Source organism: Arachis stenosperma, chromosome 6 (genome assembly GCF_014773155.1).
Source record: "Arachis stenosperma cultivar V10309 chromosome 6, arast.V10309.gnm1.PFL2, whole genome shotgun sequence".
In the NCBI taxonomy this organism is placed as follows: domain Eukaryota; kingdom Viridiplantae; phylum Streptophyta; class Magnoliopsida; order Fabales; family Fabaceae; genus Arachis; species Arachis stenosperma.
The window spans coordinates 36,793,098-36,803,473 of record NC_080382.1 but is presented as its reverse complement, the minus strand read 5'-3'; the positions used below and the strand labels follow the sequence as shown (position 1 = coordinate 36,803,473).

At 37.5% G+C, this 10,376-nt stretch overlaps 1 pseudogene; it reads left to right on the top strand.

The window, feature by feature from the left end:
* The first annotated feature begins 1,279 nt into the window (after nucleotides 1-1,279).
* Nucleotides 1,280-10,036, top strand: LOC130933961 (cytidine deaminase 1-like; annotated as a pseudogene).
* Nucleotides 10,037-10,376: the final 340 nt, after the last annotated feature.

The window sequence follows — 10,376 nt, the reverse complement described above, 5'->3', positions numbered from 1 at the left end:
TAATAAGAAACATATGGATTATTTCAATTATATTGAGATATTAATATTAGACCACCTGGAGGCTCACTTTAGAGATAACGAGACTTTCAAGCGTCGACGTCTGACGAACATCGCCAACAGGGCTTCGCCCAGTTTGTCGAAGTATACGGGTGGGTCGGCAACCTTCATGAAGACGAAGACGAGACTGATAAGAATTTTGCCATTGTTTTATGCTATAGTAGTTACTTGAATAAGTTAGTAGAGTTTATGGTGTTTAATTTTCTTTTTCATTATCAAGTTACTTAAGTAGTTAGTAATTTTTAAGGTGATTAATTTTTAGTTTTAGTGGATTTAGGTGGTCAGAGTAGGTTAGAACAAGTTAGATTAGGCTCTGAGATTGCTGGAAAATGTTGGATTATTTAACTGGTTATTGATTCCTACTACTGAAATTGTTTGAAAAATGATTGACTATGAAAATAATGATGTTAATTTGGTTTGGATGGAAACCTTTAAGGGTGGCTAAATCCAAATTTCAGGGGAGTCTTTGTCGAAGTTTTTATAAGATTTTCATTTAAATCTAAAAGTGCAAATTATGTTTTGAAATCAGAATAGAGATTTCCTGCTTCATATATATTTATCTGTCATTGTTTAATTTGTTCATTTATTTTATTGTTTGGTTGATATATTAATTTGTAGTCTAAGTTGTTGGATCGTGAGGCTACACTGGCAGAGACCTTCAAGTATACACATACTTTGAAGGCAAACAAGGAGAGATTTACTGACGAGTGGTCAGCGGCCCATTATGTGAGTTTAAATTAATCTTAAATTTCAACTTCATTGGTTTAAAGTCAATTATTTAACTATTATCCTAATAACAACTAACGTGTGTGACGCAGGAGAAGTATCAGTAGAGGTTGGAGGCGCAAACCAGCAATCTAATCCGCTTGGTGGAGCTAACGAAGTTGACTCTGAGACCTCAGTTGTGGATCCCGACAGGATTTGGCATGAGACCGCCTCTGAACCCCACAAGAATTACAGTTTTGGGTTGGGCTCATTTTTTGCCGATGGCCTCCGCTCCTCCATATTGGCTGCTTCCTCTGCCTCTGCCTCTGTCTCTGCCACCAGCCCTATTGATCCCTAAGAGGTTATTGGCCTAAGGGAGGAGGTGCAGAAGCTAACACAGGAGCTTAACCAGCAACAGGAGCAGTCCGAGCAGAGGTATCGAGAGATTCTTGCACGCGTTGCCGCTAGCTCAGACCTGATGGAGAAGTTGGAGTAGCTCAAGCAGCTGCGACAACAGATGGAGGTGTACAACCAGCAGATGCACGCAGGAGGTAGCAGTGTTGTTAGTTCCAGCGGCGCTGCTTGTTACCCTGACGACGTTATTGGTGGGGCACCAATGGTAGCACCTACTCCGCCGCCTCAGTAAAGGCCACCACGCTGCCGCCGCCGCTGATGACGATTATCAGGATCTGTGAAATTACTTAGGGTTTTATGGATTTTTGTTTGTTTAGCGTACATTATTCTACTTCTGTGACATTTTATTATATTCATACCATTTATTTTTAATAAAATAATTTATTGATTTCGGCTAATTTAAGATTTCTTATAACAATTTCTTTAGCAAGAGTTTTAATTTCATTTTGACTATTAGTTGTGGATAAAAGATAAAAAATAAAAATCCTATCAACGGATTAATCCGACGGTAAGTTTTGGCGCTATTTCAAGTTAATCCGACTGTACTTATCAACCTAGACTTAACAATCTATTGAAAATACTGACAAAAAATCCACCGACAATTAGCATTGGACGAAAAAAATCTGTCGGTTAGAGGTTTCCAACGCCATTTATACCGTCACCTACAGGACGACGGTAAATCCCACGGTAAGGTACTTGAAAGTGGATTAATTTCATTAATCCGACGGTAAATCCGACGATAACTAGCATTTTTCTTGTAGTGTCAGAAAGAGATAAACCCATGACCTTGGGAACTAAAAGGCATGGTCAAAGTAAAAAAATAGAAAAAGGCTTTGACGGAAACATCAAGATCTAAGAAAGAACATAGAAGTTTGAAACTATGTATAATATCCCAACTATTAGGATGGATTTGTTAAGGAGCACAACCAGTATACTTTAAAAGATTTTCCTAAAATTCCGTAAAAGAAGGGCTACCTATTCCAAAACATTTCTAGCATGCTCATTTATATTGCACAGACAATCATCAGAACTTGGAGCTGACAACACATACAGGTTGCCCAAATCTAAGTTGAAGATAACCCTATATTCTCACAAACTGTCCAGTTCCTATTGCGTGATGGTAGATGGGATGGATTTCACTTCCTTGAAAACCCAAGAGTATATGTCCACCTCGCCAGCTAGATTGAGCTAAGAGCGAAGTTGCCTCATGGTAACAATGCATTCACGACATTTACGATTGAAGGTAAGCTTTCTCCTTGACATCTGGGAAAAATCTACAGGGGCATCGCCACTATGTTACAAAGGGAAATTTTCAAAAATTACTAAGAAAACTCGAAGAAAACTCATCATTTTTCGAAAAAACCCAAAAAGGGGCAAGAAAAGCCTAAATCAACATTACTCAAATTAGGAAAAACTAAAATAGTGGTACCCCTACTATATTTTCCTAACAAAAACTATGAAGTTGGAAAAAATTTATGCCATAATCATTTAGAAAGAACATGCTACAGTAAAAAAAAAGCAGAATTCGACCCCATAAAATATACATATATATGACCTTCGAAGGAAATGCTACATATGACAAAAATCTTACTTGGATTTGATGAAAGATGCTAAGTGATGCACTTGAAGATGGAAGCGGAGAATGAATTTTTCCTAACTAATTCACTGACAAGAAAAGGAAGAAGATGACTAAGGATGGTTTCTGTGCAGAAAGGATAACCTAGAGAAACACTTCGAAGAGAAAGAAGGAGTTTTTGGAAGTTTTGAGTAAATTGATAAGGGGAAGTTAAAGTGGAGCTATTTAATTGAAAATTTATGTGCCATTGATTGATGGAGAGAGAAGTTGTAATTAAAATATGATAATTCACAAATTGAGAAAAAAATACAACTGCTCAAAGAATGGTATATCGAGAATATGAGTTGGGACACTATTCTGAACACGAATGGTATATCGAGAATATGATTAAATTAGAATATCACATTATGAGCTCGATAAAGCTAACAGGGTTGTCATTAAGACTAACAAAGTCATTAACTCATGAAGCTGTCAAATTATGACATTAAAAATATACATTAAAGGCAGTAAATGCCTAATAATAGATACATCTGAAAGATGTAATAAAAAAGGGAAACTCAGCAAGTAATACTCTATTCACCACAATCACCTAAAATATTACTGACTTAAGCATCAAAGTATTTTGCAGATTATCCTTCCGGCCAGGTTCCAATGTTGTCTGATTAGGTGATAAACCACTATTTTATGATATATTTTGGACTGAATTGAGTGGGTTTTGTCAACTATTTTTACACTTATTCATATAAATTGTATGGTTTTATAAATCCTTCCGAATTTGTGCTATGATTAAAAACATGATTCTTTGGCCTTTAAATTGCTAATTTTTAATCCTCTTTTATTGCCATCGATGTTGTGATATGTGTGATAAGTGATTTCAGGGTTTATAGGGCAGAAATGGAATAGAAGATGGAAATGAAGCATGCAAAAGTGGAAGGAACACAAGAAATTGAAGTTTTGAGAAGCTGGTGCCGACGTGCATGCATGGACGACGCGTACGCGTGACCGGTGCAGCAGACAAACGACGCGCACGCATGGATGACGCATACGTGTGGCCAGTTCAATATCCAGTGACGTGTGCGCGTGACTGACGTGTACGCATGACGAGCGTTACGTGCTGGAATTAACAAAAAACACTTGGGGCGATTTCTGGGCTACATTTGACCCAGTTTCAAGCCCAAAAATATAGATTAGAAGCTGGGGAGTGGAGCAGAATCAATGATTCCATTCACTTTTCATTCATTCACACTATATGTTTTAGATGTAGGTTTCTAGAGAGAGACTCTATCATCTCTCTAGGTTTTAGGGTTTTTAGTCTTATTTCTTCTTAGTTTCAGAATTCTATCTTGCTTTAATTTAGTCTTTTCTACCTTTTATTATTCTAGTATCTTAGTTTATCTTCTCTTATTGATTTCCTTATTTTTCCAATTTAGTTTCTTATTTCTTCTTGCTAGATTCAATTTTCTTTTAATACAATTTGAGGTATTTCATGTTTATTGCTTCTTTCTTCATTTGTTGTTATTGATTCCTTGCAATTGTTAGTCTTAGATTTTACATTCTCTTGTTACTTTTCTATGTTTTTATTTTGTGCCTTCCAAGTGTTTGATAAAATGCTTGGTTGGATTTTAAAATAGATTTTTATATTCTTGACTTCGATTGATTAATTAGAGACTCTTGAGTTATTAAAATTCTTTTGTTGATTGGTGATTGAAAGTTGCTAGTTGGCTTAAGCCTCACTAAATCTAGTCTTTGATTAGAACTTGTGAACTTAAGTTGATTTTGCTTGCTTGACTTTCCTTCATTTGTTAGAGGATAACTAAGTGAAAGCGATTTGTACTTACCATCACAATTGATGATGATAGTGAGGATAGGAATTCCAATTCTCAATCCTTGCTAGGACCTTTCTTAGTTGTTAGTTTATTTTTCTCGCAATTTATATTTTCTTGTTCCTTATTTCAAAACCCCAAAAAAAAAGTACATCATAACCAATAATAAACACACTTCCCTGTAATTCCTTGAAAGACGACCCGAGGTTTAAATACTTCGGTTAATTTTATTGGGTTTGCTTAAGTGAAAACAATTTAAACGTTGACCAAAGATAATTTGTTGGTTTAGAACTAAACTTACAACGCGACATTTTTGTGAATTTCTTTACCGACAATTTTTCTCCGACATTAGGATCTTCGAATCCCATTAATTCATCACATCTGCAAAAAGTATGAACTAATGAACACTTAATTTATTCAACAATTTAATAAATTTAAATATATTTATAAATTTATAATTTAGTATTATCAAATATCACGCCAATCAAAATATTTGCCTAGAAATTTATTAAAAGCAAAAGTGTTATTGACACAACATGTATGATTATTTACCATTTTTAAGGTTTCTTACATTATTAATTTATTAAAATTTAAAACAACTACCTATAATAAAACATTATTAAAGTCAAAATATAAAGCTAACTAGTGAGTGAACTATCAATTCGGCCCATCTCCGAATGACAATGTGACCCCTAAAAAAATTCACTTCAGCCCCTATTCCTTATTTCCGTGACACAACGCAGTTCTTGTGAGTATTTTTCTGTCAACTCTAAACGAAAAATGTGACTTGTCACGATAACTGTGTGTGCTAGCACCTTTCCTTGTTGAGGTAGATGTTTGCTGCATATTTGTGTACACCTCAAAATGGTCAAGGGATTAGTTGTCCTCTTTGATGTCTGCAAAAACATCGTCATTTTCATGGGAGAAGACTTCTCATACGTTGTTGACTGAGCATCATGCCAATCTCCAGTCTCCCTCGTAGACTCAACCCGCAGCCTTGCCTACCCGGCAATCTCCAATTTCTGAGTTACTGCTGTAGGACTCGGATCAACCAGTCGTTTCTACATTGGCGTCAATCTCAAATTCCCTAGCCTCCTCCTCCACCACTCCATCCATGTCAAACAATTCCTTGTAACCAACCTCTTCCTTAATGGTGAGACCTCCCTTACCCTCCTTCATCGTTTCTGCCGTACCCCGCAGCCACTGCTGCCAGTTTCTACAGGAGCTCCGCGACTTAGAGAACATCTAAATCCTCATAACCTCCGCAATAATGACCAATTCACCCCGTCTCTGACTTCCTCCCACACCATTTTAGTCTCCTCGATCTCTTCTTTAAAGGTTCTCCTTTTGTCTTGGATCCCCGCAACAACGGGTTGGGGCTCACAACCCGAACCTGAATGGACCGCGATGATGAAGATGAGAATTTGAGATCCAATAATAGTGTTGTTTGCAATGGACATGGTATAGTCGTTGATGATGAGAAGTTAAAGATTGTGACTTTGGAGGTTGCGAATGCATCGCAAGCACCTTACAGTGGGTCCCCTTCAAGGGTAGCTCTGGTGGACCGCGATAAGAAGGTGTATAAGGGATCTTACCTGGAATCGGTGGCGTTTAACCGAGCTTGGGGCTGATGCAGATGGCAGTAGTGGCGTTTGTAGCGGGTGACGGTGGTTGGTATGATGAGATCGTGGGTGAAGTATGTAACACCCTAATTACCCTAAGGTTTACCTCTAGCCGTAAAGCAAAGGTTAATCAAAGGTTACGACAATTCTAAGGCTTATACATATTTATATATAGAAGGAAATAATATATTCTAGAAGCCCGATGAAGGATTAAGCTCAAAGATAGAATTACAAAAGCGCGAAACGTTCACACGAAGCTAACACATAAGACACAAGGTATAGATGCAAGAGAATAGAACATATATAGATATAATATTTTAATATAGAAAACTAGCCACAGCTTGCGAAGTTTAAGCCGACTAGTTACAAATAGTAAGATACAGAGTTTTGGGGTTAAAACAACTTATACAACTTATCTCTCAAGTAAGCCTCTAAGGCCATAAAGTTAAATATACACAAAGATGTGAGAGTAACTATAACAAAGTAAAACAGAAATAAATCAGGAGAAACCATATTCCGCTCTGTCACCATGTTCGCAATTTCACCAAGGTGAATTACGACCTATATCTGATAAATAACAACAAAGTATGGAATGAGAACCGGAGGTTCTTAGTATGATAACAGTGCCCAATAATGTAATATGTAAGGTTCCGGGATACCAAAGGCAATCCTAGAACTTCACACCAAACAGATATTCTAGCTTAAACGAAATAAATAACTTAAAACCATAAACAATAAATAGTGTTTTCTAAAACTTAAGGGATTTCTAACAAAAACTAGCCACCGCTGTCCCACAGCCTTCACCAACCTGCCATCCGTGCGATCCCATCGCCACCGCCTGCCTAACCTCCTCAGCACCAGACAAACACAGATAAAGCAAGCAAGTAAAACACAGGTAGTAATCATATATAACAAGTAATTCAAGAAGCAAGTGGGCATATTATACAATTAGGCAAACTCAAGTAATCAAAGCAAACAAGCACATAAGAGATGCATATGATGAATGTCTATCCTATTGGCTCGTGATATCACTTGTCAGTCTGTAAATGCCAACCCGACACATCCTCCCAGATGTAGACTTTTCTGCCATGCTAGAGATATAGTGCCCTGCACACTCATACAGTAGGGAGTCTACTACGCCAGGGATATAGGCCCCGCACATTTCCTGCAGTAGAGAAGGAACCAACCACAACAAATCATACTGCAGAACAACCTGCCACACCGGGGATATAGGCCCCGCATACTCTCAACAACAACTAGTCATGCAGCAGAAAAATCTTCTACGCCAGGGATATAGGCCCTGCACACTCTCAACAACATTTACTCATGCAGCAGAACAATATGCTATGCCAGAGATATAGGCCCTGCACGCTCTCAACAACCATTTGTCATACAATAGAACAATCTGCTATGCCGGAGATATAGACTCCACACACTCTCATATATTCCAATCATTTCCTCATCATTCCTTTCCAAGTTCTTAACTCATCACAACCATCCTCAATTCATAACTTTCCATTCCGAACTCACTAGTTCGTCAATTTCTCAATTCATTGCCAGAAATCACCAAGTTCACTACTCTTCCTTCTCTCTTGACCAACTCATTCTCAATACACTAGAAACCTAAACCTCTGTTCGCTAACTTTTAAAAGTAAACCCAAATAAAATCCTCCTAGGACCTTTCTCATGTCTGATATCCGAAAATAAGCCCAAGAGTCTTAAAATGGTGTCACAGAAGCTTCCAAGCTTGTTGGGATGGTAAAATAGATAAAAACAAAGTTTAAATTTGAGAAACAGGGCGTGTGCGTACGCATAGGGGTGTGCGTCCGCACGCCCAAGAGAAGTTTTAAAACATGTGTGTACGCACAGGTACCAAATTTTGCAATTCTATTCACTCGCACAATGTGTGCTAGCGCCCCAACAGACTGACCTTCCCAACGTGTGCGTGCGCACAGGGCTGTGCGTACGCACAGGTTGCAAATCCTCATTGGTATGTGCGTGCACAAGCTGTGCTAGCGCTGCAAACAAGGAGCCTTCCCCTGCGTGTACGTACGCACAAGTCTGTGCGTGTGCACAGGTTTAAAATTTTGCAGGGTTGTGCGTGCGCACAAGGCTATCCGTGCGCACATACCAGAAATCACAAAATTCTACAATTTTGCAGAATTTCAGATTTTGACACTAAACTTTGAATGATCATAACTTCCTATGCGAAAATCGAAATTTTACAAACTTTATATCAATTTAAAACCCTTGAAATCATCTTTAATCTGAAACAATTTTCAGTCAATTTTGAAAACCGAGGCCCAAGTTATGATCTGCCAAGCTTCACTAAAAATCCATTTTTACCAAAAATATCAAAACCTCAATTTTTACCAAGGCTCCCAATTAAAACCAATTCAATCACATTTCAACCATACCAAGACAACCCAAAATTTATACCAACACTTTTCAACCCTTTTCTCAATCACACAACCCTTTAAACCATTCAACAACTCTAAATCCAACCAAAGACATATTTCTCAATTTCCATGGACCTCATTAACATCAATATTACCAATTACCATTCCCATTAATCATCAACATTACATATTTCCAACTTCCCTCCAAATAAACACATTATCGTCAAGTTATCATCATCAATACTCATAATCATTATCAATCATAATATCCTTTATTCCAAACCACCACAAACATTTTATATTAGCTTATTACCCTAATTTCTCATAATCCCCATTATTCATCAACATAACTAATCACCATAAATACTCATCAACACCAATAAAAATTCTCATCAATTCCAATAATTATCACCAAACAATACCCAACATTACTCAAATCCATCAAAACGTTTATTCTTCTCATTATCCTAAAAAAACTCATATTGTTCACAGATTGTCATCAAAATCAAAACTTAGAAATCATAACATACAGCACTGCAAGGGTTTATAAGCAAATTTACCTTGTCCAAAAAGGATTGGGGCAATTTTAAACAATTACCCACTACTAGAGATCACCTAAACAACCAAAACTACAAAATCTACTCAAAAGCCATAATCCAAAAATGCAGAATTCTAGGGCTGGAAACTAGGGATTGAGATGCAAGTTCTTACCAGATTTTCTTATATAGAAAGGAAGAGCTTGTCAAGAGCTTTGGTGCCCGCAAATAGCTCGTCAATCAGAGCTCTGGATCAAGAGTTATGGAGCTTTGAAAAAGAAGGTGAATAGTAACATCACCTCTTCTCCTCTCTTCTCTTTAACCTGCGCCCCTCTCTCTCTTTGGGCTGGAAATGAGCTCAAAGCTCATTTAATGAGCTTATATATATTGGGCCTTGGGCCCGATTTGGTCCCGATCCAACCCGTTAGTATTTTTGGTCCGTTTTGTCCACTTTAGGCCAAAACCTTTAAGATTAATGCCCGGTTTTCAATTCCAAATTACTTTTTACCCTTTCAAAATAATAAATCACTTTGCAAAATCTTATTTTCCAAAATACGTGGTACTGGTCAGACTAAAGTTGATACTGCCAGCTTAATCGCCAGTACACATTTTTACAAAAATCCTTCGAAAAAGATACATTTTCCATCTGAGAAAAATTCCTTGAAATCAAATTTCACCTTTATATTTTCAAATTAAAACTTCTACATTTTTAATCTATTTCGGGCACTAAAATTATTTTATTAAAATGATTTTACGTGAAAAACTCCGATTCTTACATAGTGCTGGTGGAGAAAGAGGGTGCTCCGGTGAGTCAGGAAGAGATGCGAGGTTGTTGATGCGTTCCATTTCAGCCACATGTCGCTTCCAAGCACTTCTTTGCTGTTCCGATTCCAAAGATGTGTAACAATTGGTATATTTTTCAGATTTAGATTGTGATTATTGTTGTTGCTTTCTGATGGATCATGGTGCTCATTCATGGATATGAGTCAATGAGTCATGAATGGATGAGAGAGAAACGTATGAGAAGTCTCCTTCCATGAAAACGACGACATTTTTGCGGATGTGAAAGAGGACACCTAATCGCTTGACCATTTTGAGGTGTACACGTATGCAGCGAATATCCACCATAGCAATGCAAGGAGAGGTGCTAGCACACATGGTTACCGTGACAGGTTAGCATTTTTTGTTTGGAGTTGACAAAAAACACCCTCAAATACTGCATTGTGATGGAAGTAGGGGACATG